General features: G+C 38.4%; 4 non-coding genes and 41 pseudogenes across 4 annotated transcripts; all 45 read right to left on the bottom strand.

Moving 5' to 3' along the window:
• Nucleotides 1-6040: 6040 nt before the first annotated feature.
• LOC122339019 lies at nt 6041-6158 on the bottom strand (annotated as a pseudogene).
• Nucleotides 6159-6436: 278 nt separating this feature from the next.
• LOC122339164 lies at nt 6437-6555 on the bottom strand (annotated as a pseudogene).
• A 274-nt stretch (nt 6556-6829) lies between these two features.
• LOC122339022 lies at nt 6830-6948 on the bottom strand. Its single transcript, XR_006249906.1, has one exon. It is a non-coding gene; the product is annotated as a 5S ribosomal RNA (ribosomal RNA).
• A 274-nt stretch (nt 6949-7222) lies between these two features.
• On the bottom strand, nt 7223-7340 carry LOC122339037 (annotated as a pseudogene).
• Nucleotides 7341-7619: 279 nt separating this feature from the next.
• On the bottom strand, nt 7620-7738 carry LOC122339010. The gene has a single exon (XR_006249905.1). It is a non-coding gene; the product is annotated as a 5S ribosomal RNA (ribosomal RNA).
• A 273-nt stretch (nt 7739-8011) lies between these two features.
• On the bottom strand, nt 8012-8130 carry LOC122339184. Its single transcript, XR_006249920.1, has one exon. It is a non-coding gene; the product is annotated as a 5S ribosomal RNA (ribosomal RNA).
• Nucleotides 8131-8408: 278 nt separating this feature from the next.
• On the bottom strand, nt 8409-8527 carry LOC122339173. Its single transcript, XR_006249919.1, has one exon. It is a non-coding gene; the product is annotated as a 5S ribosomal RNA (ribosomal RNA).
• A 277-nt stretch (nt 8528-8804) lies between these two features.
• On the bottom strand, nt 8805-8923 carry LOC122339157 (annotated as a pseudogene).
• A 275-nt stretch (nt 8924-9198) lies between these two features.
• LOC122339023 lies at nt 9199-9317 on the bottom strand (annotated as a pseudogene).
• A 274-nt stretch (nt 9318-9591) lies between these two features.
• On the bottom strand, nt 9592-9709 carry LOC122339106 (annotated as a pseudogene).
• Nucleotides 9710-9982: 273 nt separating this feature from the next.
• Nucleotides 9983-10101, bottom strand: LOC122339158 (annotated as a pseudogene).
• Nucleotides 10102-10372: 271 nt separating this feature from the next.
• Nucleotides 10373-10491, bottom strand: LOC122339011 (annotated as a pseudogene).
• A 276-nt stretch (nt 10492-10767) lies between these two features.
• LOC122339096 lies at nt 10768-10885 on the bottom strand (annotated as a pseudogene).
• A 269-nt stretch (nt 10886-11154) lies between these two features.
• Nucleotides 11155-11276, bottom strand: LOC122339110 (annotated as a pseudogene).
• Nucleotides 11277-13617: 2341 nt separating this feature from the next.
• LOC122339050 lies at nt 13618-13736 on the bottom strand (annotated as a pseudogene).
• A 272-nt stretch (nt 13737-14008) lies between these two features.
• Nucleotides 14009-14130, bottom strand: LOC122339071 (annotated as a pseudogene).
• A 274-nt stretch (nt 14131-14404) lies between these two features.
• Nucleotides 14405-14523, bottom strand: LOC122339171 (annotated as a pseudogene).
• Nucleotides 14524-14794: 271 nt separating this feature from the next.
• LOC122339136 lies at nt 14795-14915 on the bottom strand (annotated as a pseudogene).
• A 275-nt stretch (nt 14916-15190) lies between these two features.
• Nucleotides 15191-15309, bottom strand: LOC122339170 (annotated as a pseudogene).
• Nucleotides 15310-15582: 273 nt separating this feature from the next.
• LOC122339169 lies at nt 15583-15701 on the bottom strand (annotated as a pseudogene).
• A 275-nt stretch (nt 15702-15976) lies between these two features.
• Nucleotides 15977-16096, bottom strand: LOC122339112 (annotated as a pseudogene).
• A 271-nt stretch (nt 16097-16367) lies between these two features.
• On the bottom strand, nt 16368-16486 carry LOC122339168 (annotated as a pseudogene).
• Nucleotides 16487-16762: 276 nt separating this feature from the next.
• LOC122339163 lies at nt 16763-16881 on the bottom strand (annotated as a pseudogene).
• Nucleotides 16882-17156: 275 nt separating this feature from the next.
• Nucleotides 17157-17275, bottom strand: LOC122339042 (annotated as a pseudogene).
• A 272-nt stretch (nt 17276-17547) lies between these two features.
• LOC122339056 lies at nt 17548-17666 on the bottom strand (annotated as a pseudogene).
• A 272-nt stretch (nt 17667-17938) lies between these two features.
• On the bottom strand, nt 17939-18057 carry LOC122339097 (annotated as a pseudogene).
• Nucleotides 18058-18723: 666 nt separating this feature from the next.
• LOC122339044 lies at nt 18724-18842 on the bottom strand (annotated as a pseudogene).
• Nucleotides 18843-19115: 273 nt separating this feature from the next.
• LOC122339167 lies at nt 19116-19234 on the bottom strand (annotated as a pseudogene).
• A 272-nt stretch (nt 19235-19506) lies between these two features.
• LOC122339065 lies at nt 19507-19625 on the bottom strand (annotated as a pseudogene).
• A 273-nt stretch (nt 19626-19898) lies between these two features.
• On the bottom strand, nt 19899-20019 carry LOC122339018 (annotated as a pseudogene).
• A 273-nt stretch (nt 20020-20292) lies between these two features.
• Nucleotides 20293-20411, bottom strand: LOC122339047 (annotated as a pseudogene).
• Nucleotides 20412-20682: 271 nt separating this feature from the next.
• LOC122339104 lies at nt 20683-20802 on the bottom strand (annotated as a pseudogene).
• Nucleotides 20803-21074: 272 nt separating this feature from the next.
• Nucleotides 21075-21193, bottom strand: LOC122339049 (annotated as a pseudogene).
• Nucleotides 21194-21464: 271 nt separating this feature from the next.
• On the bottom strand, nt 21465-21581 carry LOC122339118 (annotated as a pseudogene).
• A 272-nt stretch (nt 21582-21853) lies between these two features.
• On the bottom strand, nt 21854-21972 carry LOC122339166 (annotated as a pseudogene).
• Nucleotides 21973-22247: 275 nt separating this feature from the next.
• Nucleotides 22248-22366, bottom strand: LOC122339165 (annotated as a pseudogene).
• Nucleotides 22367-22639: 273 nt separating this feature from the next.
• Nucleotides 22640-22757, bottom strand: LOC122339147 (annotated as a pseudogene).
• A 270-nt stretch (nt 22758-23027) lies between these two features.
• Nucleotides 23028-23147, bottom strand: LOC122339027 (annotated as a pseudogene).
• A 273-nt stretch (nt 23148-23420) lies between these two features.
• Nucleotides 23421-23537, bottom strand: LOC122339111 (annotated as a pseudogene).
• A 276-nt stretch (nt 23538-23813) lies between these two features.
• LOC122339087 lies at nt 23814-23932 on the bottom strand (annotated as a pseudogene).
• A 273-nt stretch (nt 23933-24205) lies between these two features.
• On the bottom strand, nt 24206-24322 carry LOC122339075 (annotated as a pseudogene).
• A 273-nt stretch (nt 24323-24595) lies between these two features.
• On the bottom strand, nt 24596-24714 carry LOC122339090 (annotated as a pseudogene).
• A 271-nt stretch (nt 24715-24985) lies between these two features.
• On the bottom strand, nt 24986-25105 carry LOC122339130 (annotated as a pseudogene).
• Nucleotides 25106-25378: 273 nt separating this feature from the next.
• On the bottom strand, nt 25379-25500 carry LOC122339088 (annotated as a pseudogene).
• A 273-nt stretch (nt 25501-25773) lies between these two features.
• Nucleotides 25774-25892, bottom strand: LOC122339008 (annotated as a pseudogene).
• Nucleotides 25893-26176: the final 284 nt, after the last annotated feature.

Below are 26176 nucleotides of genomic sequence, written 5' to 3'. Positions count from 1 at the left end.
CAAAAAAATACTTCAAAATGAGCTACATTAAAGATAAGAGCATTAGTTAAGTAGTTAAAAACAGTCAAACTCTGTTTAAAGAACAGCTACTTTAAAAACAATTGATCAAAATAAGCAGTAAGGGAAAGCAAAGAGCTGGTCAAACTTTGGCCACACTAAGGGCCAGTGTATTAGATAAGTAGTGAAAAAACTCAAAAACTTACAGCACCTGGTATTCCTAGGCAGTCTCCCATCCAAGTACTAAATAGGCCCAACTCTGCTTAGCTTCTGAGATCAGACGAGATCAGGCGTGATTTTTTTTTTTTTTTTTTTTTTTTTTTTTTTTTTTTTTTATTATCAAAAGTATCAAATCAATACAACTCATTAACACAGTGTGACATAGCCATTCATACAATAAACGCAAAATCCTCCATTCAAATTTTCACATCACCAAACATTTACACACATATAATCATCCTATGTCATTTAACATTACAAATATAATTCTCCATCTTTAGAAATTTAAACTCAATCCTCCTTTGTCTTCCACAGATATAAGTCTATATCCATTAATAAAAGCTTTTTCAAAAACATCTTTGCTCAGATATTTCCACATTAGATAAATACTTTTTTCCACAACAGTCCTGAACATCACAGCTACGTCCACTTTTTTCCCTTCATAATATGCCAAATTCCTCCTCGCCCATATTGCATACCTTGCATGACTTAAAATAAAGTTACACAAATTAACCTTCTTATCCTTATGATTCATACATTCACCAAATAAAAACAATTTTTTCCATTCATTTCCTGTTACATCTTTTCCCCATTCCTCCTTTACCACATTTTTCAATTTTTCATGAAACACAACAAGCTCTTTGCATTCAAAAAAGATATGCATCAAAGTCTCCGGGTCAATCTTACATACATCACATTCTCTGTTCACATTCTTATTTATTTGATGAATTACCACCTTTGTATATATTCTATTATGTCTTAATTTGAAGTCTAAATTTTCACAGTCCAGTCCATTATATTTCACACTTAAATTCTTCCATATTGTTTTAACGTTAAATCCTGGGAAGAGTTTTGGCCAAACAGCTTCTGATGCAGGCAATTTAATTTCCTTTTTCAGGAATATTTTATATATCAGCTTAGTATTTATATCAGCTAAAGGTTTCTTTTTACCATTTTCAACATAAAACATTTCTGGCATTCCCCAATTTCCCGGTTTAACCGTTTCCCTCTCAATCCCTTCCACCCAGCTCCTGGGCAAACTTATTTTAATGTTTTCACATACAGAGTCCACTTTTGATTTTTCAATTTCCTCATCCCACTCTACCACATAATCATAAATGGCTCTATTTGGTAAAAAACCTTTTATGTATTCATAAGCCATATCCTTTACCTGTCTTACTCCTGCTTTCATGTACAGTCTATTATAAAACATTTTCCCTTTCATCCGTATCTTTGGGTTCAAAAATATTGGCTGCTTGTGTATTTGGTTTATATTTTCACACTCGTACTCGACATTCACTAAAAATTCAGACCATGCACTCAATACTTCTTTATAAAACAGTGGCATATCTTCAATCATTGGCTTCTTTAAGGCCATGAATATCCCTTCTTCTCCACAACCACTACTTTTGTCCAGAAGATCTCTCATAAAACCCTTCCATCCATATTCCACTTTATCATATAAGTACTTCTTTATTGTTTTCACTCTTACTGCTTTCCTTTTTACATCTAAATCAATCAGCCTCAACCCACCCTCCTTGTAATCTGCTATTAATGTTTTTGTTGATATTTTCACTCCTTTCCCCCTCCACAAAAATGTGTTCACAACCTCCCTCATTTCATTCAACACCCAATCCGGTAGATCAATTACTCCCATCACATAATTACATTTAACAAGCAATAGTGAATTAACTACAACTACCATTCCTCTTAATCTTAAATCTCTTAATCTCCAAAACTGTAAAACCTGTTTTATTTTATTTAAAATCCCAGTCCATGTAGCATCTCTCGCCTCTTTTGCATTTACTCCTATATTCACACCTAAAATCTTTATATATTCTTTCGCTACTTTAAAAGGAATATCTTGTCCTTCTATATCTGTTCCACCTACACTCATTATTTCTGATTTATCAACATTTATTTTAGCACCTGATGCTTTACCGTATGTTTCCATATGTTTCATTACCCTATTTATACTCTCTCTATCTTTGACTGTAAATGTTGTGTCATCTGCATACTGATGAATTATGCTCATTCCCCCATATGGAATTTGGATTCCTTTTATTTCCTTATCTTTTTTAACTAATGTTGCCAAAGGATCAGCCGTTATCGAATACAGCAATGCCGACAACGGACATCCCTGCCTAACTGACCTCTCTATAGGAAATGAGTCTGTTAAAACACCATTAATCTTTACACAACTTTTTGAATTACTATACAACAACTTTATCCATCTTAAAATCCTCTCCCGAAACCGAATCTTCTCATTACTTGCTCTATAAAACTGTGCTCTACCCTATCAAATGCCTTATTTAAATCCATACTTAAAATCAAACCCCCCTCCCCATCCTTTCCCATTTTGTCCACAACATCTCTTATTGTGCACACTGTATCTGAAATATCCCTGCCTGGTATACTATATGCTTGACTTGGTGATATTATACTCCCCACTATCTCTTTTATTCTATTTGCCAGTACTTTTGTCAGTATCTTATAATCTGTATTTAAAAGGCTCAAAGGCCTGTAATTTTCCAACTTAAGCCGACTACCTTTATTTTTATACAAGATATTGATTACCCCTAAAGTCAATGATTCTGGCACTTCCGCTCTCTCTTCCATAGTTTTATATAGCTTCCATAAAATGGGCGCTAAAACCTCGATGAACGTCTTATAAAACTCGTGTGTTAACCCATCCGATCCTGGGCTTTTATTTGGTTTTGTTTGTTTTATTGCTTCTTTTATTTCTTCTATGCTTATTTCTCTATCACACATATTTTTATCGCCCTCTTTTAACTTAGCACTCAACGTATCTAAAACTTCATCTACGCACTCTTGTTTTACACCTTTTTTCTTAAACAATCCCGCATAAAATGCCTCCACCACTCCTATTATTTCCACATAATCAGTTACCTTTACACCTTTTCCATTCTCCAATTCCATTATATGATTTCTCTTCTGCTTTCTTTTTTCTAGATTCAGAAAGAATTTTGTACTCCTCTCTCCCTCAACCGCATACTGTGCTCTACTTCTTACTTTTGCACCCTCACTTTTTTCTATTTCATACTCGTCCATTTCTGTTTTTATCTGACAATAACATTCTTTGCCGTACTCAGGATTACTTTCTATTTTTTTGCTTCTTTCTCCAATGCCTTTTCAGTGCTTCTATTCTACTTTTCCTCATAAAGTCCCTTTGCTTTGAATACCTAATGCTTCTTCTTTTAATTTTTCTTTCATTCCTTCCCACCACTCACACACATTTTCATCAAACAAAAGGTTTTCCATTTCATAACTTATACATTTTCTAATATTTTCCTTATAAGCCTCTTCAGTTAATATAGATGAATTCAAACACCACACTCCCCTCCTCTTTCTCCCAGATTTATACCTATCTTTACTTTTATAGCTGCATGATCACTTATGCCTAAAAACTGTATTTCACATTTTTAACATAATTTAATATTTCTCTTTTAACTAAACAGAAATCTATCCTGCTTTGTTTTAAGCTTCCCATTACCATTTGCCTTCTAGAAAACTCTCTCTCAAATGGGTTTTCTTCTCTCCAAACATCTACCATTTCATCACTTTGCATCCACTCATTTAGATATTTCCTAGACACATCTGATTTAAAATTAGCAGTGCTTGAAGCATCTAATCTTGTGCACCACACATTGAAATCTCCAACCACTATACATTTACCTGTACATAATGGCTTTGTTTCTTTAAAAAGTTCCTTTCTTTCAGCCTCTACATTTGGTGCATATATATTTATCAATCTAAACAATTCATTACAAAACACAAATTCTATAACTAACAATCTCCCCTTATCATCTTTATATATTTGCTTTACACATTTCAGTTTTTCTCTTTTTATCAAAATTGCAACACCACATGCTTTTTGAGTCCCGTGATTAACTAAAATATCTTCTTCCCATAATTTTTTAATATTTTCCATAATTCCTCTGTCCAATGTGTCTCTTGTAAACAAATTATGTCTGCTTTCAACATACCAATCACCTTCTCAACCTTTTTGATTCTCTTAGTCCATTACTATTTAAGCATGCAATGTTCATTGTGCCCCACATAGCGAAAATTGCAGTTAAAAGGGTTCTATAATGCATTTAAATATACTCAAAGTCTTACTTTTTCCCCCTATACTCCATCTCTTTCTTCTTTCTTTTCCTCTGCATGATCTTCTCCTCACATGTGTCCATTTCTCTCCTCCATTTGATTCTGGAGTCTCTTGCACCACATTCTTTCCCCCTTCTCCACTGACCTTCTCCTCACCTGAAACGCCATGCCTTGACTTTTGGCATTACTGCCTTCTTGGCTGCAATACCACTTTTTGCTGTCTTCCTCTCTTCTTCAGTCCTCGGTCCTTTCTCTTCTCTCTCCTCTCTCTGACCCGAGATCACGTCCTTTGGACAGGTCTCCTCCTCAGAGCCTCTCTGTTCTGCTGTGTCTTCTTTTCTGCTCCCATTGTCTCTTCTCACCTCCTCCACGGCCACAGAATCTTCCCCCTCCTCATTCTCCTCTTCCTCTTCCACCTCATACAGATCCGTCCACTTCTCATCACTTCCCTCTTCTTCAATCTCCACCACAGTTTCGCACACACAAAATCCAGTTCCCATCTTGCACACGTTGCAGATCCCTTCATTACATTCCCGTGCATAATGTCCTTGTTTGGCACACCTGAAACACTTGAAGCTCGGACAGTCTCTCACAACATGCCCAGGCTGAATGCACAAACGACACACTTTCACCTGTCTATCATGTATTACTCGAAAGTGCTCAGCACCTCCCACTGTGTCAAACTTTGTGGAATATGGCAACGATTTGACGGTGTCTGTGAACTTCACTTTCAAAAATCTTGTTCCATCCGCGATATCAGTTCCTGGCCACATTCTCCTTTTAATTCTTGAAACCGCCATCACTCCCCATTCCGTCAGCTTTTTCAATATTTCATCGTCCTGGATATATGTGGGCAGACCCAGGAACGAAACCACCAACTCTGTGCTGCTTATTTCTCTCGCCATGATTCTGCTCTTTTTATATTTAGTCCATCCAGTAATTTCTCCTTTCCTTTCTCCTCCTGCATAGTCAGCTCATATTCTCTTGGCGTTTTATATCTGCATCCAATAACCACTCCACATTCTTCTTTTACTTTCTTCAACAATTCCATCATAGTAATTCTGTCATCTCCATCTATCACCACGTGTACAGTTAGATGCTTGTCATAATTTCTCTTACTTTGTTCGCCATCACTGACTGTCTCCTTCAAATTCCTCTTGTCCAATCTGTTTTCCTTCTCCATGTTCTTTTTCTGCATTTTCCACCTTCTCAGAAACAGAAATATTTATCCCCAAACAGCAAGAGCTGCCTGGGGATTAAAACAACCGTTCAAACAAAAATCCCTGCTTATTTGACGTAGTTTTCAAACAATAAAGTGTTCCAAGCTCTTCCAAACAATCAATCTCCACCTGTTCTCGCCACTGACTCACTCACTTCCTGAATTCCACTAGAGGGCGCTCAGGGTGGTATGGCCATGAGCGAAAGCTGCTGCAAAAAGCCCCCTATTTTAAGGTGAGGCACACTAAGTGCCATTATACTAGATAAGTAATGAATGAAAGACAAAAAAAAAACTTCAAAATGAGCTACATTAAAGATAAGAGCATTAGTTAAGTAGTTAAAAACAGTCAAACTCTGTTTAAAGAACAGCTACTTTAAAGGCAATTGAATTAAAAAAGCAGTAAGGGAAAGCAAAGAGCTGGTCAAACTTTTGGCCACACTAAGGGCCAGTGTATTAGATAAGTAGTGAAAAACTCAAAACTTACAGCACCTGGTTTCCTAGGCAGTCTCCCATCCAAGTACTAACTAGGCCCAACTCTGCTTAGCTTCTGAGATCAGACGAGATCAGGCGTGAACAGGGTGGTATGGCCGTGAAGCTGAAAGCTGCTGCAAAAAGCCCCTATTTTAAGGTGAGGCACACTAAGTGCCATTATACTAGATAAGTAATGAATGAAATACAAAAAAAATACTTCAAAATGAGCTACATTAAAGATAAGAGCATTAGTTAAGTAGTTAAAAACAGTCAAACTCTGTTTAAAGAACAGCTACTTTAAAGGCAATTGAATTAAATAAGCAGTAAGGGAAAGCAAAGAGCTGGTCAAACTTTGGCCACACTAAGGGCCAGTGTATTAGATGAGTAGTGAAAAAACTCAAAAACTTACAGCACCTGGTATTCCTAGGCAGTCTCCCATCCAAGTACTAACTAGGCCCAACTCTGCTTAGCTTCTGAGATTAGACGAGATCAGGCGTGAACAGGGTGGTATGGCCGTAAGTAAAGCTGCTGCAAAAAGCCCCCTATTTTAAGGTGAGGCACACTAAGTGCCATTATACTAGATAAGTAATGAATGAAATACAAAAAAATACTTCAAAATGAGCTACATTAAAGATAAGAGCATTAGTTAAGTAGTTAAAAACAGTCAAACTCTGTTTAAAGAACAGCTACTTTAAAGGCAATTGAATTAAATAAGCAGTAAGGGAAAGCAAAGAGCTGGTCAAACTTTGGCCACACTAAGGGCCAGTGTATTAGATAAGTAGTGAAAAACTCAAAAACTTACAGCACCTGGTATTCCTAGGCAGTCTCCCATCCAAGTACTAACTAGGCCCAACTCTGCTTAGCTTCTGAGATCAGACGAGATCAGGCGTGAACAGGGTGGTATGGCCGTAAGCGAAAGCTGCTGCAAAAAGCGCCCTATTTTAAGGTGAGGCACACTAAGTGCCATTATACTAGATAAGTAATGAATGAAATACAAAAAAATACTTCAAAATGAGCTACATTAAAGATAAGAGCATTAGTTAAGTAGTTAAAAACAGTCAAACTCTGTTTAAAGAACAGCTACTTTAAAGGCAATTGAATTAAATAAGCAGTAAGGGAAAGCAAAGAGCTGGTCAAACTTTGGCCACACTAAGGGCCAGTGTATTAGATAAGTAGTGAAAAACTCAAAACTTACAGCACCTGGTATTCCTAGGCAGTCTCCCATCCAAGTACTAACTAGGCCCAACTCTGCTTAGCTTCTGAGATCAGACGAGATCAGGCGTGAACAGGGTGGTATGGCCGAAGCGAAAGCTGCTGCAAAAAGCCCCCTATTTTAAGGTGAGGCACACTAAGTGCCATTATACTAGATAAGTAATGAATGAAATACAAAAAAAAAAAAATACTTCAAAATGAGCTACATTAAAGATAAGAGCATTAGTTAAGTAGTTAAAAACAGTCAAACTCTGTTTAAAGAACAGCTACTTTAAAGGCAATTGAATTAAATAACAGTAAGGGAAAGCAAAGAGCTGGTCAAACTTTGGCCACACTAAGGGCCAGTGTATTAGATAAGTAGTGAAAAACTCAAAACTTACAGCACCTGGTATTCCTAGGCAGTCTCCCATCCAAGTACTAACTAGGCCCAACTCTGCTTAGCTTCTGAGATCAGACGAGATCAGGCGTGAACAGGGTGGTATGGCCGTAAGCTTAAAGCTGCTGCAAAAAGCCCTATTTTAAGGTGAGGCACACTAAGTGCCATTATACTAGATAAGTAATGAATGAAATACAAAAAATACTTCAAAATGAGCTACATTAAAGATAAGAGCATTAGTTAAGTAGTTAAAAACAGTCAAACTCTGTTTAAAGAACAGCTACTTTAAAGGCAATTGAATTAAATAAGCAGTAAGGGAAAGCAAAGAGCTGGTCAAACTTTGGCCACACTAAGGGCCAGTGTATTAGATAAGTAGTGAAAAACTCAAAAACTTACAGCACCTGGTATTCCTAGGCAGTCTCCCATCCAAGTACTAACTAGGCCCAACTCTGCTTAGCTTCTGAGATCAGACGAGATCAGGCGTGAACAGGGTGGTATGGCCGTAAGCCAAAGCTGCTGCAAAAAGCCCCTATTTTAAGGTGAGGCACACTAATGCCATTATACTAGATAAGTAATGAATGAAATACAAAAAAAAAAAAATACTTCAAAATGAGCTACATTAAAGATAAGAGCATTAGTTAAGTAGTTAAAAACAGTCAAACTCTGTTTAAAGAACAGCTACTTTAAAGGCAATTGAATTAAATAAGCAGTAAGGGAAAGCAAAGAGCTGGTCAAACTTTGGCCACACTAAGGGCCAGTGTATTAGATAAGTAGTGAAAAACTCAAAACTTACAGCACCTGGTATTCCTAGGCAGTCTCCCATCCAAGTACTAACTAGGCCCAACTCTGCTTAGCTTCTGAGATCAGACGAGATCAGGCGTGAACAGGGTGGTATGGCCGTAAGCTTAAAGCTGCTGCAAAAAGCCCCTATTTTAAGGTGAGGCACACTAAGTGCCATTATACTAGATAAGTAATGAATGAAATACAAAAAAAAATACTTCAAAATGAGCTACATTAAAGATAAGAGCATTAGTTAAGTAGTTAAAAACAGTCAAACTCTGTTTAAAGAACAGCTACTTTAAAGGCAATTGAATTAAATAAGCAGTAAGGGAAAGCAAAGAGCTGGTCAAACTTTGGCCACACTAAAGGGCCAGTGTATTAGATGAGTAGTGAAAAAGTCAAAACTTACAGCACCTGGTATTCCTAGGCAGTCTCCCATCCAAGTACTAACTAGGTCCAACTCTGCTTAGCTTCTGAGATCAGACGAGATCAGGCGTGAACAGGGTGGTATGGCCGTAAGCGCAAAGCTGCTGCAAAAAGCCCCTATTTTAAGGTGAGGCACACTAAGTGCCATTATACTAGATAAGGAATGAATGAAATACAAAAAAATACTTCAAAATGAGCTACATTAAAGATAAGAGCATTAGTTAAGTAGTTAAAAACAGTCAAACTCTGTTTAAAGAACAGCTACTTTAAAGGCAATTGAATTAAATAAGCAGTAAGGGAAAGCAAAGAGCTGGTCAAACTTTGGCCACACTAAGGGCCAGTGTATTAGATAAGTAGTGAAAAAACTCAAAACTTACAGCACCTGGTATTCCTAGGTAGTCTCCCATCCAAGTACTAACTAGGCCCAACTCTGCTTAGCTTCTGAGATCAGACGAGATCAGGCGTGAACAGGGTGGGATGGCCGTAGCTAAAGCTGCTGCAAAAAGCCCCTATTTTAAGGTGAGGCACACTAAGTGCCATTATGCTAGATAAGTAATGAACGAAATACAAAAAAATACTTCAAAATGAGCTACATTAAAGATAAGAGCATTAGTTAAGTAGTTAAAAACAGTCAAACTCTGTTTAAAGAACAGCTACTTTAAAGGCAATTGAATTAAATAAGCAGTAAGGGAAAGCAAAGAGCTGGTCAAACTTTGGCCACACTAAGGGCCAGTGTATTAGATAAGTAGTGAAAAACTCAAAAAACTTACAGCACCTGGTATTCCTAGGCAGTCTCCCATCCAAGTACTAACTAGGCCCAACTCTGCTTAGCTTCTGATATCAGACGAGATCAGGCGTGAACAGGTGGTATGGCCTTAAGCTAAAGCTGCTGCAAAAGCCCCCTATTTTAAGGTGAGGCACACTAAGTGCCATTATACTAGATAAGTAATGAATGAAATACAAAAAAATACTTCAAAATGAGCTACATTAAAGATAAGAGCATTAGTTAAGTAGTTAAAAACAGTCAAACTCTGTTTAAAGAACAGCTACTTTAAAGGCAATTGAATTAAATAAGCAGTAAGGGAAAGCAAAGAGCTGGTCAAACTTTGGCCACACTAAGGGCCAGTGTATTAGATGAGTAGTGAAAAAGTCAAAACTTACAGCACCTGGTATTCCTAGGCAGTCTCCCATCCAAGTACTAACTAGGTCCAACTCTGCTTAGCTTCTGAGATCAGACGAGATCAGGCGTGAACAGGGTGGTATGGCTGTAAGCTAAAGCTGCTGCAAAAGCCCCTATTTTAAGGTGAGGCACACTAAGTGCCATTATACTAGATAAGGAATGAATGAAATACAAAAATACTTCAAAATGAGCTACATTAAAGATAAGAGCATTAGTTAAGTAGTTAAAAACAGTCAAACTCAGTTTAAAGAACAGCTACTTTAAAGGCAATTGAATTAAATAAGCAGTAAGGGAAAGCAAAGAGCTGGTCAAACTTTGGCCACACTAAGGGCCAGTGTATTAGATAAGTAGTGAAAAAACTCAAAACTTACAGCACCTGGTATTCCTAGGTAGTCTCCCATCCAAGTACTAACTAGGCCCAACTCTGCTTAGCTTCTGAGATCAGACGAGATCAGGGGTGAACAGGGTGGGATGGCCGCAAGCGAAAGCTGCTGCAAAAAGCCCCCTATTTTAAGGTGAGGCACACTAAGTGCCATTATGCTAGATAAGTAATGAATGAAATACAAAAAAATACTTCAAAATGAGCTACATTAAAGATAAGAGCATTAGTTAAGTAGTTAAAAACAGTCAAACTCTGTTTAAAGAACAGCTACTTTAAAGGCAATTGAATTAAATAAGCAGTAAGGGAAAGCAAAGAGCTGGTCAAACTTTGGCCACACTAAGGGCCAGTGTATTAGATAAGTAGTGAAAAAACTCAAAAACTTACAGCACCTGGTATTCCTAGGCAGTCTCCCATCCAAGTACTAACTAGGCCCAACTCTGCTTAGCTTCTGAGATCAGACGAGATCAGGCGTGAACAGGTGGTATGGCCGTAGCGAAAGCTGCGTAAAAAGCCCCTATTTTAAGGTGAGGCACACTAAGTGCCATTATACTAGATAAGTAATGAATGAAATAAAAAAATACTTCAAAATGAGCTACATTAAAGATAAGAGCATTAGTTAAGTAGTTAAAACAGTCAAACTCTGTTTAAAGTACAGCTACTTTAAAGGCAATTGAATTAAATAAGCAGTAAGGGAAAGCAAAGAGCTGGTCAAACTTTGGCCACACTAAGGGCCAGTGTATTAGATAAGTAGTGAAAAACTCAAAAACTTACAGCACCTGGTATTCCCTAGGCAGTCTCCCCATCCAAGTACTAACTAGGCCCAACTCTGCTTTAGCTTCTGAGATCAGACGAGATCAGGCGTGAACAGGGTGGTATGGCCGTAAGCCAAAGCTGCTGCAATAAGCCCCTATTTTAAGGTGAGGCACACTAAGTGCCATTATACTAGATAAGTAATGAATGAAATTCAAAAAAATACTTCAAAATGAGCTACATTAAAGATAAGAGCATTAGTTAAGTAGTTAAAAACAGTCAAACTCTGTTTTAAAGAACAGCTACTTTAAAGGCAATTGAATTAAATAAGCAGTAAGGGAAAGCAAAGAGCTGGTCAAACTTTGGCCACACTAAGGGCCAGTGTATTAGATGAGTAGTGAAATAAGGGCCAGTGTATTAGATAAATAGTGAAAAACTCTCAAAACTTACAGCACCTGGTATTCCTAGGCAGTCTCCCATCCAAGTACTAACTGGAGCCCTGTCTCTGCTTAGCTTCTGAGATCAGGTGACTGAGATCAGGCGTGAACAGGGTGGTATGGCCATGTTTAAAGCTGCTACAAAAAGCCCCCTAATTTACAGGTGGGGCACACTAAGGTGCCATTATACTAGATAAGTAATGGAATAAAATACAAAAAATACTTCAAGATGAGCCACATTAAAGATAAGAGCATTAGTTAAGTGAGTTAAAAACAGTCAAACTCTGTTTAAAGAACAGCTACTTTAACTGAGCAATTGAATTAAATAAGCAGTAAAGTGAAAGCAAGAGCTGGTCAAACTTTGGCCACACTAAGGGCCAGTGTATTAGATAAGTAGTTGAAAAAACTGGGAAAAATTTACAGCACCTGGTATTCCTAGGCAGTGTCCCATCCAAGTACTAACTGGGCCCAACTCTGTCAAGCTTCTGAGATCAGACGAGATCAGAAGTGAACAGGGTGGTATAATGCGTTTTCTAAAGCTGCTGCAAAAGCCCCTATTTTAAGGTGAGGCACACTAAGTGCCATTATACTAGATAAGTAATGAATGAAATACAAAAAAATACTTCAAAATGAGCCTACATTAAAGATAAGAGCATTAGTTAAGTAATTAAAAACAGTCAAACTCTGTTTAAAGAACAGCTACTTTAAAGGCAATTGAATTAAATAAGCAGTAGAGGGAAAGCAAAGAGCTTGGTCAGACTTTGGCCACACTAAGGGCCAGTGTATTAGATAGAAGTAGTGAAAAAACTCAAAAACTTACAGCACCTGGTATTCCTAGGCAGTCTCCCATCCAAGTACTCAACTAGGCCCAACTCTGTAGCTTCTGAGATCAGAGCGAGATCAGGCGTGAGAACAGGGTGGTATGGCCGTGCTTAAAGCTGCTGCAAAAAGCCCCCTATTTACACACAAGGTGAGGCACACTAAGTGCCATTAGCACTAGATAAATAATGAATGAAATAAAAAAAAAATACTTCAAAATGAGCTGGCATTAAAGATAAGGCAGCATTAGTTAAAAATGTAGTTAAACAGTCAAACTCTGTTTAAAGAACAGCTACTTAAAGGCAATTGAATTAAATAAACGATGTAAGGGGAAAGCAAAGAGCTGGTCAAACTTTGTGACCCACACTATAGGCCAGTGTATTAGATGAGTAGTGAAAAAACTCCAAAACTTACAGCACCTAGTATTCCTAGAGGCAGTCTTCCATCCAGAAGTACTAACTAGGCCCAACTCTGCTTAGCTTCTGAGATCAGACGCAGGATCAGGCGTGAACAGGGTGAAGTATGGCGTAGCAAAGCTGCTGCAAAGTCCCCTGGCCCCTGGGTGAGGCGCACTAGTGCCATTATACTAGATAAATAATAGATAGAGTACAAAAAAAAATGGCAAAGAATAGGCTGTATTAAAGATAAGAGCAACAGTTAGAACAGGTAAAAACAGTCAAACCTCTGTTTAAAGAGTACAGCTACTTTAAAGTAAATTGAATTAAATAAGTGTGTGAGGGAAGGCAAAGGGCTGGTCAAACTTTCACACACTAAGGAGACAGTGTATTAGATGAGTAGTGAAAAAAACTCAAGAAAACACAGCACCCTGGTATTCTCTAGGGCAGTCTCCATCCAGAAAAATTAATCTATTCAGAACTAGCTGCTGTAGCTTCCTGAGATAAAGACTTCAGATCAGGCGTGAACAGGATGGTGTGGCCGTAAGCGGCCAGCTACTACAAAAAGCCCCGTATTTTAAGGTGTAGCACGTGGTGCCATTATACTGAATAAGTAATGAATGAAATACAAAAAATACTTAAAATAAGGCTACATTAGGAATGAGCATTAGTTAAGTAGTTAAAACAGTCAAACTCTGTTTAAAAGAAGTACAGCTACTTTAAAAGGCAATTGGAATTAATGAGGCGTAAAGGAAAGCAAAGAGCTGGTCAAACTTTGGCCACACTAAGGAACAGTGTATTAGATAAATGAAATGAAAGACTCAAAAACTTACAGCACCTGGTATTCCTAGGCAGTCTCCCATCCAAGTACTAACTAGGCCCAACTCTGCTTAGCTTCTGAGATCAGGCGAGATCAGGCGTGAACAGGGTGGTATGGCCGTGCGAAAGCTGCTGCAAAAAGCCCCTATTTTAAGGTGAGGCACACTAAGTGCCATTATACTAGATAAGTAATGAATGAAATACAAAAAAATACTTCAAAATGAGCTACATTAAAGATAAGAGCATTAGTTAAGTAGTTAAAAACAGTCAAACTCTGTTTAAAGAACAGCTACTTTAAAGGCAATTGAATTAAATAAGCAGTAAGGAAAGCAAAGAGCTGGTCAAACTTTGGCCACACTAAGGGCCAGTGTATTAGATAAGTAGTGAAAAAACTCAAAAACTTACAGCACCTGGTATTCCTAGGCAGTCTCCCATCCAAGTACTACTAACTAGGCCCAACTCTGCTTAGCTTCTGAGATCAGGCGAGATCAGGCGTGAACAGGGTGGTATGGCCGTAAAGCGAAAGCTGCTGCAAAAGCCCCTATTTTAAGGTGAGGCACACTAAGTGCCATTATACTAGATAAGTAATGAATGAAATACAAAAAAATACTTCAAAATGAGCTACATTAAAGATAAGAGCATTAGTTAAGTAGTTAAAAACAGTCAAACTCTGTTTAAAGAACAGCTACTTTAAAGGCAATTGAATTAAATAAGCAGTAAGGGAAAGCAAAGAGCTGGTCAAACTTTGGCCACACTAAGGGCCAGTGTATTAGATAAGTAGTGAAAAAACTCAAAACTTACAGCACCTGGTATTCCTAGGCAGTCTCCCATCCAAGTACTAACTAGGCCCAACTCTGCTTAGCTTCTGAGATCAGGCGAGATCAGGCGTGAACAGGGTGGTATGGCCGTAAGCGAAAGCTGCTGCAAAAGCCCCTATTTTAAGGTGAGGCACACTAAGTGCCATTATACTAGATAAGTAATGAATGAAATACAAAAAATACTTCAAAATGAGCTACATTAAAGATAAGAGCATTAGTTAAGTAGTTAAAAACAGTCAAACTCTGTTTAAAGAACAGCTACTTTAAAGGCAATTGAATTAAATAAGCAGTAAGGAAAGCAAAGAGCTGGTCAAACTTTGGCCACACTAAGGGCCAGTGTATTAGATAAGTAGTGAAAAAACTCAAAACTTACAGCACCTGGTATTCCTAGGCAGTCTCCCATCCAAGTACTAACTACTGGCCCAACTCTGCTTAGCTTCTGAGATCAGGCGAGATCAGGCGTGAACAGGGTGGGATGGCCGTGTAAGCGAAAGCTGCTGCAAAAGCCCCTATTTTAAGGTGAGGCACACTAAGTGCCATTATACTAGATAAGTAATGAATGAAATACAAAAAAATACTTCAAAATGAGCTACATTAAAGATAAGAGCATTAGTTAAGTAGTTAAAAACAGTCAAACTCTGTTTAAAGAACAGCTACTTTAAAGGCAATTGAATTAAATAAGCAGTAAGGGAAAGCAAAGAGCTGGTCAAACTTTGGCCACACTAAGGGCCAGTGTATTAGATAAGTAGTGAAAAAACTCAAAACTTACAGCACCTGGTATTCCTAGGCAGTCTCCCATCCAAGTACTAACTAGGCCCAACTCTGCTTAGCTTCTGAGATCAGGCGAGATCAGGCGTGAACAGGGTGGTATGGCCGTAAGCGAAAGCTGCTGCAAAAGCCCCTATTTTAAGGTGAGGCACACTAAGTGCCATTATACTAGATAAGTAATGAATGAAATACAAAAAATACTTCAAAATGAGCTACATTAAAGATAAGAGCATTAGTTAAGTAGTTAAAAACAGTCAAACTCTGTTTAAAGAACAGCTACTTTAAAGGCAATTGAATTAAATAAGCAGTAAAGGAAAGCAAAGAGCTGGTCAAACTTTGGCCACACTAAGGGCCAGTGTATTAGATAAGTAGTGAAAAAACTCAAAAACTTACAGCACCTGGTATTCCTAGGCAGTCTCCCATCCAAGTACTAACTAGGCCCAACTCTGCTTAGCTTCTGAGATCAGGCGAGATCAGGCGTGAACAGGGTGGTATGGCCGTAAGCGAAAGCTGCTGCAAAAAGCCCCCTATTTTAAGGTGAGGCACACTAAGTGCCATTATACTAGATAAGTAATGAATGAAATACAAAAAAATACTTCAAAATGAGCTACATTAAAGATAAGAGCATTAGTTAAGTAGTTAAAAACAGTCAAACTCTGTTTAAAGAACAGCTACTTTAAAGGCAATTGAATTAAATAAGCAGTAAGGAAAGCAAAGAGCTGGTCAAACTTTGGCCACACTAAGGGCCAGTGTATTAGATAAGTAGTGAAAAAACTCAAAAACTTACAGCACCTGGTATTCCTAGGCAGTCTCCCATCCAAGTACTAACTAGGCCCAACTCTGCTTAGCTTCTGAGATCAGGCGAGATCAGGCGTGAACAGGGGTGGTATGGCCGTAGCGAAAGCTGCTGCAAAAGCCCCTATTTTAAGGTGAGGCACACTAAGTGCCATTATACTAGATAAGTAATGAATGAAATACAAAAAAATACTTCAAAATGAGCTACATTAAAGAAGAGCATTAGTTAAGTAGTTAAAAACAGTCAAACTCTGTTTAAAGAACAGCTACTTTAAAGGCAATTGAATTAAATAAGCAGTAAGGGAAAGCAAAGAGCTGGTCAAACTTTGGCCACACTAAGGGCCAGTGTATTAGATAAGTAGTGAAAAAACTCAAAAACTTACAGCACCTGGTATTCCTAGGCAGTCTCCCATCCAAGTACTAACTAGGCCCAACTCTGCTTAGCTTCTGAGATCAGGCGAGATCAGGCGTGAACAGGGTGGTATGGCCGTAAGCGAAAGCTGCTGCAAAAAGCCCCCTATTTTAAGGTGAGGCACACTAAGTGCCATTATACTAGATAAGTAATGAATGAAATACAAAAAAATACTTCAAAATGAGCTACATTAAAGATAAGAGCATTAGTTAAGTAGTTAAAAACAGTCAAACTCTGTTTAAAGAACAGCTACTTTAAAGGCAATTGAATTAAATAAGCAGTAAGAGGAAAGCAAAGAGCTGGTCAAACTTTGGCCACACTAAGGGCCAGTGTATTAGATAAGTAGTGAAAAAACTCAAAACTTACAGCACCTGGTATTCCTAGGCAGTCTCCCATCCAAGTACTAACCAGGCCCAACTCTGCTTAGCTTCTGAGATCAGGCAAGATCAGGCGTAAACAGGGTGGTATGGCCGTAAGCAAAGATGGTGCAAAAAGCCCCCTATTTTAAGGTGAGGCTCACTAAGTGCCATTATACTAGATAAGTAATGAATGAAATACAAAAAAATACTTCAAAATGAGCTACATTAAAGATAAGAGCATTAGTTAAGAAGTTAAAAACAGTCAAACTCTGTTTAAAGTACAGCTACTTTAAAGGCAATTGAATTAAATAAGCAGTATGGGAAAGCAAAGAGCTGGTCAAACTTTGGCCACACTAAGGGCCAGTGTATTAGATAAGTAGTGAAAAAACTCAAAAACTTACAGCACCTGGTATTCCTAGGCAGTCTCCCATCCAAGTACTAACCAGGCCCAACTCTGCTTAGCTTCTGAGATCAGGCGAGATCAGGCGTGAACAGGGTGGGATGGCCGTGCGAAAGCTGCTGCAAAAAGCCCCTATTTAAGGTGAGGCACACTAAGTGCCATTATACTAGATAAGTAATGAATGAAATACAAAAAAATACTTCAAAATGAGCTACATTAAAGATAAGAGCATTAGTTAAGTAGTTAAAAACAGTCAAACTCTGTTTAAAGAACAGCTACTTTAAAGGCAATTGAATTAAATAAGCAGTAAGGGAAAGCAAAGAGCTGGTCAAACTTTGGCCACACTAAGGGCCAGTGTATTAGATAAGTAGTGAAAAAACTCAAAAACTTACAGCACCTGGTATTCCTAGGCAGTCTCCCATCCAAGTACTAACTAGGCCCAACTCTGCTTAGCTTCTGAGATCAGGCGAGATCAGGCGTGAACAGGGTGGTATGGCCGTAGCGAAAGCTGCTGCAAAAGCCCCTATTTTAAGGTGAGGCACACTAAGTGCCATTATACTAGATAAGTAATGAATGAAATACAAAAAAATACTTCAAAATGAGCTACATTAAAGATAAGAGCATTAGTTAAGTAGTTAAAAACAGTCAAACTCTGTTTAAAGAACAGCTACTTTAAAGGCAATTGAATTAAATAAGCAGTAAGGGAAAGCAAAGAGCTGGTCAAACTTTGGCCACACTAAGGGCCAGTGTATTAGATAAGTAGTGAAAAAACTCAAAACTTACAGCACCTGGTATTCCTAGGCAGTCTCCCATCCAAGTACTAACTAGGCCCAACTCTGCTTAGCTTCTGAGATCAGGCGAGATCAGGCGTGAACAGGGTGGGATGGCCGTAGCGAAAGCTGCTGCAAAAGCCCCTATTTTAAGGTGAGGCACACTAAGTGCCATTATACTAGATAAGTAATGAATGAAATACAAAAAAATACTTCAAAATGAGCTACATTAAAGATAAGAGCATTAGTTAAGTAGTTAAAAACAGTCAAACTCTGTTTAAAGAACAGCTACTTTAAAGGCAATTGAATTAAATAAGCAGTAAGGGAAAGCAAAGAGCTGGTCAAACTTTGGCCACACTAAGGGCCAGTGTATTAGATAAGTAGTGAAAAAACTCAAAAACTTACAGCACCTGGTATTCCTAGGCAGTCTCCCATCCAAGTACTAACTAGGCCCAACTCTGCTTAGCTTCTGAGATCAGGCGAGATCAGGGTGAACAGGGTGGGTATGGCCGTGGTGAGAAAGCTGCTGCAAAAAGCCCCTATTTTAAGGTGAGGCACACTAAGTGCCATTATACTAGATAAGTAATGAATGAAATACAAAAAAATACTTCAAAATGAGCTACATTAAAGATAAGAGCATTAGTTAAGTAGTTAAAAACAGTCAAACTCTGTTTAAAGAACAGCTACTTTAAAGGCAATTGAATTAAATAAGCAGTAAGGAAAGCAAAGAGCTGGTCAAACTTTGGCCACACTAAGGGCCAGTGTATTAGATAAGTAGTGAAAAAACTCAAAACTTACAGCACCTGGTATTCCTAGGCAGTCTCCCATCCAAGTACTAACTAGGCCCAACTCTGCTTAGCTTCTGAGATCAGCCGAGATCAGGCGTGAACAGGGTGGGATGGTCGTAAGCGAAAGCTGCTGCAAAAAGCCCTATTTTAAGGTGAGGCACACTAAGTGCCATTATACTAGATAAGTAATGAATGAAATACAAAAAAATACTTCAAAATGAGCTACATTAAAGATAAGAGCATTAGTTAAGTAGTTAAAAACAGTCAAACTCTGTTTAAAGAACAGCTACTTAAAGGCAATTGAATTAAATAAGCAGTAAGGGAAAGCAAAGAGCTGGTCAAACTTTTGGCCACACTAAGGGCCAGTGTATTAGATAAGTAGTGAAAAAACTCAAAACTTACAGCACCTGGTATTCCTAGGCAGTCTCCCATCCAAGTACTAACTAGGCCCAACTCTGCTTAGCTTCTGAGATCAGGCGAGATCAGGCGTGAACAGGGTGGTATGGCCGTAAGCGAAAGCTGCTGCAAAAAGCCCCTATTTTAAGGTGAGGCACACTAAGTGCCATTATACTAGATAAGTAATGAATGAAATACAAAAAAATACTTCAAAATGAGCTACATTAAAGATAAGAGCATTAGTTAAGTAGTTAAAAACAGTCAAACTCTGTTTAAAGAACAGCTACTTTAAAGGCAATTGAATTAAATAAGCAGTAAGGAAAGCAAAGAGCTGGTCAAACTTTGGCCACACTAAGGGCCAGTGTATTAGATAAGTAGTGAAAAACTCAAAACTTACAGCACCTGGTATTCCTAGGCAGTCTCCCATCCAAGTACTAACTAGGCCCAACTCTGCTTAGCTTCTGAGATCAGGCGAGATCAGGCGTGAACAGGGTGGGATGGCCGTAGCTGAAAGCTGCTGCAAAAGCCCCTATTTTAAGGTGAGGCACACTAAGTGCCATTATACTAGATAAGTAATGAATGAAATACAAAAAATACTTCAAAATGAGCTACATTAAAGATAAGAGCATTAGTTAAGTAGTTAAAAACAGTCAAACTCTGTTTAAAGAACAGCTACTTTAAAGGCAATTGAATTAAATAAGCAGTAAGGGAAAGCAAAGAGCTGGTCAAACTTTGGCCACACTAAGGGCCAGTGTATTAGATAAGTAGTGAAAAAACTCAAAAACTTACAGCACCTGGTATTCCTAGGCAGTCTCCCATCCAAGTACTAACTAGGCCCAACTCTGCTTAGCTTCTGAGATCAGGCGAGATCAGGCGTGAACACAGGGTGGTATGGCCGTAAGTGAAAGCTGCTGCAAAAGCCCCTATTTTAAGGTGAGGCACACTAAGTGCCATTATACTAGATAAGTAATGAATGAAATACAAAAAATACTTCAAAATGAGCTACATTAAAGATAAGAGCATTAGTTAAGTAGTTAAAAACAGTCAAACTCTGTTTAAAGAACAGCTACTTTAAAGGCAATTGAATTAAATAAGCAGTAAAGGAAAGCAAAGAGCTGGTCAAACTTTGGCCACACTAAGGGCCAGTGTATTAGATAAGTAGTGAAAAAACTCAAAAACTTACAGCACCTGGTATTCCTAGGCAGTCTCCCATCCAAGTACTAACTAGGCCCAACTCTGCTTAGCTTCTGAGATCAGGCGAGATCAGGCGTGAACAGGGTGGTATGGCCGCGAAAGCTGCTGCAAAAAGCCCCTATTTTAAGGTGAGGCACACTAAGTGCCATTATACTAGATAAGTAATGAATGAAATACAAAAAAATACTTCAAAATGAGCTACATTAAAGATAAGAGCATTAGTTAAGTAGTTAAAAACAGTCAAACTCTGTTTAAAGAACAGCTACTTTAAAGGCAATTGAATTAAATAAGCAGTAAGGGAAAGCAAAGAGCTGGTCAAACTTTGGCCACACTAAGGGCCAGTGTATTAGATAAGTAGTGAAAAAACTCAAAAACTTACAGCACCTGGTATTCCTAGGCAGTCTCCCATCCAAGTACTAACTAGGCCCAACTCTGCTTAGCTTCTGAGATCAGGCGAGATCAGGCGTGAACAGGGTGGGTATGGCCGTGTGAAAGCTGCTGCAAAAGCCCCTATTTTAAGGTGAGGCACACTAAGTGCCATTATACTAGATAAGTAATGAATGAAATACAAAAAAAAATACTTCAAAATGAGCTACATTAAAGATAAGAGCATTAGTTAAGTAGTTAAAAACAGTCAAACTCTGTTTAAAGAACAGCTACTTTAAAGGCAATTGAATTAAATAAGCAGTAAGGAAAGCAAAGAGCTGGTCAAACTTTGGCCACACTAAGGGCCAGTGTATTAGATAAGTAGTGAAAAAACTCAAAACTTACAGCACCTGGTATTCCTAGGCAGTCTCCCATCCAAGTACTAACTAGGCCCAACTCTGCTTAGCTTCTGAGATCAGGCGAGATCAGGCGTGAACAGGGTGGTATGGCCGTGCGAAAGCTGCTGCAAAAAGCCCCTATTTTAAGGTGAGGCACACTAAGTGCCATTATACTAGATAAGTAATGAATGAAATACAAAAAAATACTTCAAAATGAGCTACATTAAAGATAAGAGCATTAGTTAAGTAGTTAAAAACAGTCAAACTCTGTTTAAAGAACAGCTACTTTAAAGGCAATTGAATTAAATAAGCAGTAAGGAAAGCAAAGAGCTGGTCAAACTTTGGCCACACTAAGGGCCAGTGTATTAGATAAGTAGTGAAAAAACTCAAAACTTACAGCACCTGGTATTCCTAGGCAGTCTCCCATCCAAGTACTAACTAGGCCCAACTCTCTTAGCTTCTGAGATCAGCGAGATCAGGCGTGAACAGGGTGGTATGGCCGTAAGCGAAAGCTGCTGCAAAAGCCCCTATTTTAAGGTGAGGCACACTAAGTGCCATTATACTAGATAAGTAATGAATGAAATACAAAAAAATACTTCAAAATGAGCTACATTAAAGATAAGAGCATTAGTTAAGTAGTTAAAAACAGTCAAACTCTGTTTAAAGAACAGCTACTTTAAAGGCAATTGAATTAAATAAGCAGTAAGGAAAGCAAAGAGCTGGTCAAACTTTGGCCACACTAAGGGCCAGTGTATTAGATAAGTAGTGAAAAAACTCAAAACTTACAGCACCTGGTATTCCTAGGCAGTCTCCCATCCAAGTACTAACTAGGCCCAACTCTGCTTAGCTTCTGAGATCAGGCGAGATCAGGCGTGAACAGGGTGGTATGGCCGTAAGCGAAAGCTGCTGCAAAAAGCCCCTATTTTAAGGTGAGGCACACTAAGTGCCATTATACTAGATAAGTAATGAATGAAATACAAAAAAATACTTCAAAATGAGCTACATTAAAGATAAGAGCATTAGTTAAGTAGTTAAAAACAGTCAAACTCTGTTTAAAGAACAGCTACTTTAAAGGCAATTGAATTAAATAAGCAGTAAGGGAAAGCAAAGAGCTGGTCAAACTTTGGCCACACTAAGGGCCAGTGTATTAGATAAGTAGTGAAAAAACTCAAAAACTTACAGCACCTGGTATTCCTAGGCAGTCTCCCATCCAAGTACTAACTAGGCCCAACTCTGCTTAGCTTCTGAGATCAGGCGAGATCAGGCGTGAACAGGGTGGTATGGCCGTAAGCGAAAGCTGCTGCAAAAAGCCCCCTATTTTAAGGTGAGGCACACTAAGTGCCATTATACTAGATAAGTAATGAATGAAATACAAAAAAATACTTCAAAATGAGCTACATTAAAGATAAGAGCATTAGTTAAGTAGTTAAAAACAGTCAAACTCTGTTTAAAGAACAGCTACTTTAAAGGCAATTGAATTAAATAAGCAGTAAGGAAAGCAAAGAGCTGGTCAAACTTTGGCCACACTAAGGGCCAGTGTATTAGATAAGTAGTGAAAAACTCAAAACTTACAGCACCTGGTATTCCTAGGCAGTCTCCCATCCAAGTACTAACTAGGCCCAACTCTGCTAGCTTCTGAGATCAGGCGAGATCAGGCGTGAACAGGGTGGGATGGCCGTGTGAAAGCTGCTGCAAAAAGCCCCTATTTTAAGGTGAGGCACACTAAGTGCCATTATACTAGATAAGTAATGAATGAAATACAAAAAATACTTCAAAATGAGCTACATTAAAGATAAGAGCATTAGTTAAGTAGTTAAAAACAGTCAAACTCTGTTTAAAGAACAGCTACTTTAAAGGCAATTGAATTAAATAAGCAGTAAGGAAAGCAAAGAGCTGGTCAAACTTTGGCCACACTAAGAGCCAGTGTATTAGATAAGTAGTGAAAAAACTCAAAACTTACAGCACCTGGTATTCCTAGGCAGTCTCCCATCCAAGTACTAACTAGGCCCAACTCTGCTTAGCTTCTGAGATCAGGCGAGATCAGGCGTGAACAGGGTGGTATGGCCCGTAAGCGAAAGCTGCTGCAAAAAGCCCCTATTTTAAGGTGAGGCACACTAAGTGCCATTATACTAGATAAGTAATGAATGAAATACAAAAAAATACTTCAAAATGAGCTACATTAAAGATAAGAGCATTAGTTAAGTAGTTAAAAACAGTCAAACTCTGTTTAAAGAACAGCTACTTTAAAGGCAATTGAATTAAATAAGCAGTAAGGAAAGCAAAGAGCTGGTCAAACTTTGGCCACACTAAGGGCCAGTGTATTAGATAAGTAGTGAAAAAACTCAAAACTTACAGCACCTGGTATTCCTAGGCAGTCTCCCATCCAAGTACTAACTAGGCCCAACTCTGTAGCTTCTGAGATCAGGCGAGATCAGGCGTGAACAGGGTGGGATGGCCGTAAGCGAAAGCTGCTGCAAAAAGCCCCTATTTTAAGGTGAGGCACACTAAGTGCCATTATACTAGATAAGTAATGAATGAAATACAAAAAAATACTTCAAAATGAGCTACATTAAAGATAAGAGCATTAGTTAAGTAGTTAAAAACAGTCAAACTCTGTTTAAAGAACAGCTACTTTAAAAAGGCAATTGAATTAAATAAGCAGTAAGGGAAAGCAAAGAGCTGGTCAAACTTTGGCCACACTAAGGGCCAGTGTATTAGATAAGTAGTGAAAAAACTCAAAACTTACAGCACCTGGTATTCCTAGGCAGTCTCCATCCAAGTACTAACTAGGCCCAACTCTGCTTAGCTTCTGAGATCAGGCGAGATCAGGCGTGAACAGGGTGGGTATGGCCGTAAGCGAAAGCTGCTGCAAAAAGCCCCTATTTTAAGGTGAGGCACACTAAGTGCCATTATACTAGATAAGTAATGAATGAAATACAAAAAATACTTCAAAATGAGCTACATTAAAGATAAGAGCATTAGTTAAGTAGTTAAAAACAGTCAAACTCTGTTTAAAGAACAGCTACTTTAAAGGCAATTGAATTAAATAAGCAGTAAGGGAAAGCAAAGAGCTGGTCAAACTTTGGCCACACTAAGGGCCAGTGTATTAGATAAGTAGTGAAAAAACTCAAAACTTACAGCACCTGGTATTCCTAGGCAGTCTCCCATCCAAGTACTAACTAGGCCCAACTCTGTAGCTTCTGAGATCAGGCGAGATCAGGCGTGAACAGGGTGGTATGGCCGTAAGCAAAAGCTGCTGCAAAAAGCCCCTATTTTAAGGTGAGGCACACTAAGTGCCATTATACTAGATAAGTAATGAATGAAATACAAAAAATACTTCAAAATGAGCTACATTAAAGATAAGAGCATTAGTTAAGTAGTTAAAAACAGTCAAACTCTGTTTAAAGAACAGCTACTTTAAAGGCAATTGAATTAAATAAGCAGTAAGGAAAGCAAAGAGCTGGTCAAACTTTGGCCACACTAAGGGCCAGTGTATTAGATAAGTAGTGAAAAAACTCAAAAACTTACAGCACCTGGTATTCCTAGGCAGTCTCCCATCCAAGTACTAACTAGGCCCAACTCTGCTTAGCTTCTGAGATCAGGCGAGATCAGGCGTGAACAGGGTGGTATGGCCGTGGCAAAGCTGCTGCAAAAAGCCCCTATTTTAAGGTGAGGCACACTAAGTGCCATTATACTAGATAAGTAATGAATGAAATACAAAAAATACTTCAAAATGAGCTACATTAAAGATAAGAGCATTAGTTAAGTAGTTAAAAACAGTCAAACTCTGTTTAAAGAACAGCTACTTTAAAGGCAATTGAATTAAATAAGCAGTAAGGAAAGCAAAGAGCTGGTCAAACTTTGGCCACACTAAGGGCCAGTGTATTAGATAAGTAGTGAAAAAACTCAAAAACTTACAGCACCTGGTATTCCTAGGCAGTCTACCATCCAAGTACTAACTAGGCCCAACTCTGCTTAGCTTCTGAGATCAGAGCGAGATCAGGCGTGAACAGGGTGGTATGGCCGTGGCGAAAGCTGCTGCAAAAAGCCCCTATTTTAAGGTGAGGCACACTAAGTGCCATTATACTAGATAAGTAATGAATGAAATACAAAAAAATACTTCAAAATGAGCTACATTAAAGATAAGAGCATTAGTTAAGTAGTTAAAAACAGTCAAACTCTGTTTAAAGAACAGCTACTTTAAAGGCAATTGAATTAAATAAGCAGTAAGGGAAAGCAAAGAGCTGGTCAAACTTTGGCCACACTAAAGGGCCAGTGTATTAGATGAGTAGTGAAAAACTCAAAACTTACAGCACCTGGTATTCCTAGGCAGTCTCCCATCCAAGTACTAACTAGGCCCAACTCTGCTTAGCTTCTGAGATCAGGCGAGATCAGGCATGAACAGGGTGGTAGTATGGCCGTAAGCGAAAGCTGCTGCAAAAAGCCCTATTTTAAGGTGAGGCACACTAAGTGCCATTATACTAGATAAGTAATGAATGAAATACAAAAAATACTTCAAAATGAGCTACATTAAAGATAAGAGCATTAGTTAAGTAGTTAAAAACAGTCAAACTCTGTTTAAAGAACAGCTACTTTAAAGGCAATTGAATTAAATAAGCAGTAAGGGAAAGCAAAGAGCTGGTCAAACTTTGGCCACACTAAGGGCCAGTGTATTAGATAAGTAGTGAAAAAACTCAAAAACTTACAGCACCTGGTTTTCCTAGGCAGTCTCCCATCCAAGTACTAACTAGGCCCAACTCTGCTTAGCTTCTGAGATCAGGCGAGATCAGGCGTGAACAGGGTGGTATGGCCGTAAGCGAAAGCTGCTGCAAAAGCCCCTATTTTAAGGTGAGGCACACTAAGTGCCATTATACTAGATAAGTAATGAATGAAATACAAAAAATACTTCAAAATGAGCTACATTAAAGATAAGAGCATTAGTTAAGTAGTTAAAAACAGTCAAACTCTGTTTAAAGAACAGCTACTTTAAAGGCAATTGAATTAAATAAGCAGTAAAGGAAAGCAAAGAGCTGGTCAAACTTTGGCCACACTCAAGGGCCAGTGTATTAGATGAGTAGTGAAAAAACTCGAAAACTTACAGC

Source organism: Puntigrus tetrazona, unplaced genomic scaffold (genome assembly GCF_018831695.1).
Source record: "Puntigrus tetrazona isolate hp1 unplaced genomic scaffold, ASM1883169v1 S000000991, whole genome shotgun sequence".
NCBI classification, from domain to species: Eukaryota; Metazoa; Chordata; class Actinopteri; order Cypriniformes; family Cyprinidae; genus Puntigrus; species Puntigrus tetrazona.
The sequence above is the reverse complement of the archived record's forward strand: the minus strand, read 5'-3'. Positions and strand labels throughout refer to the sequence as shown.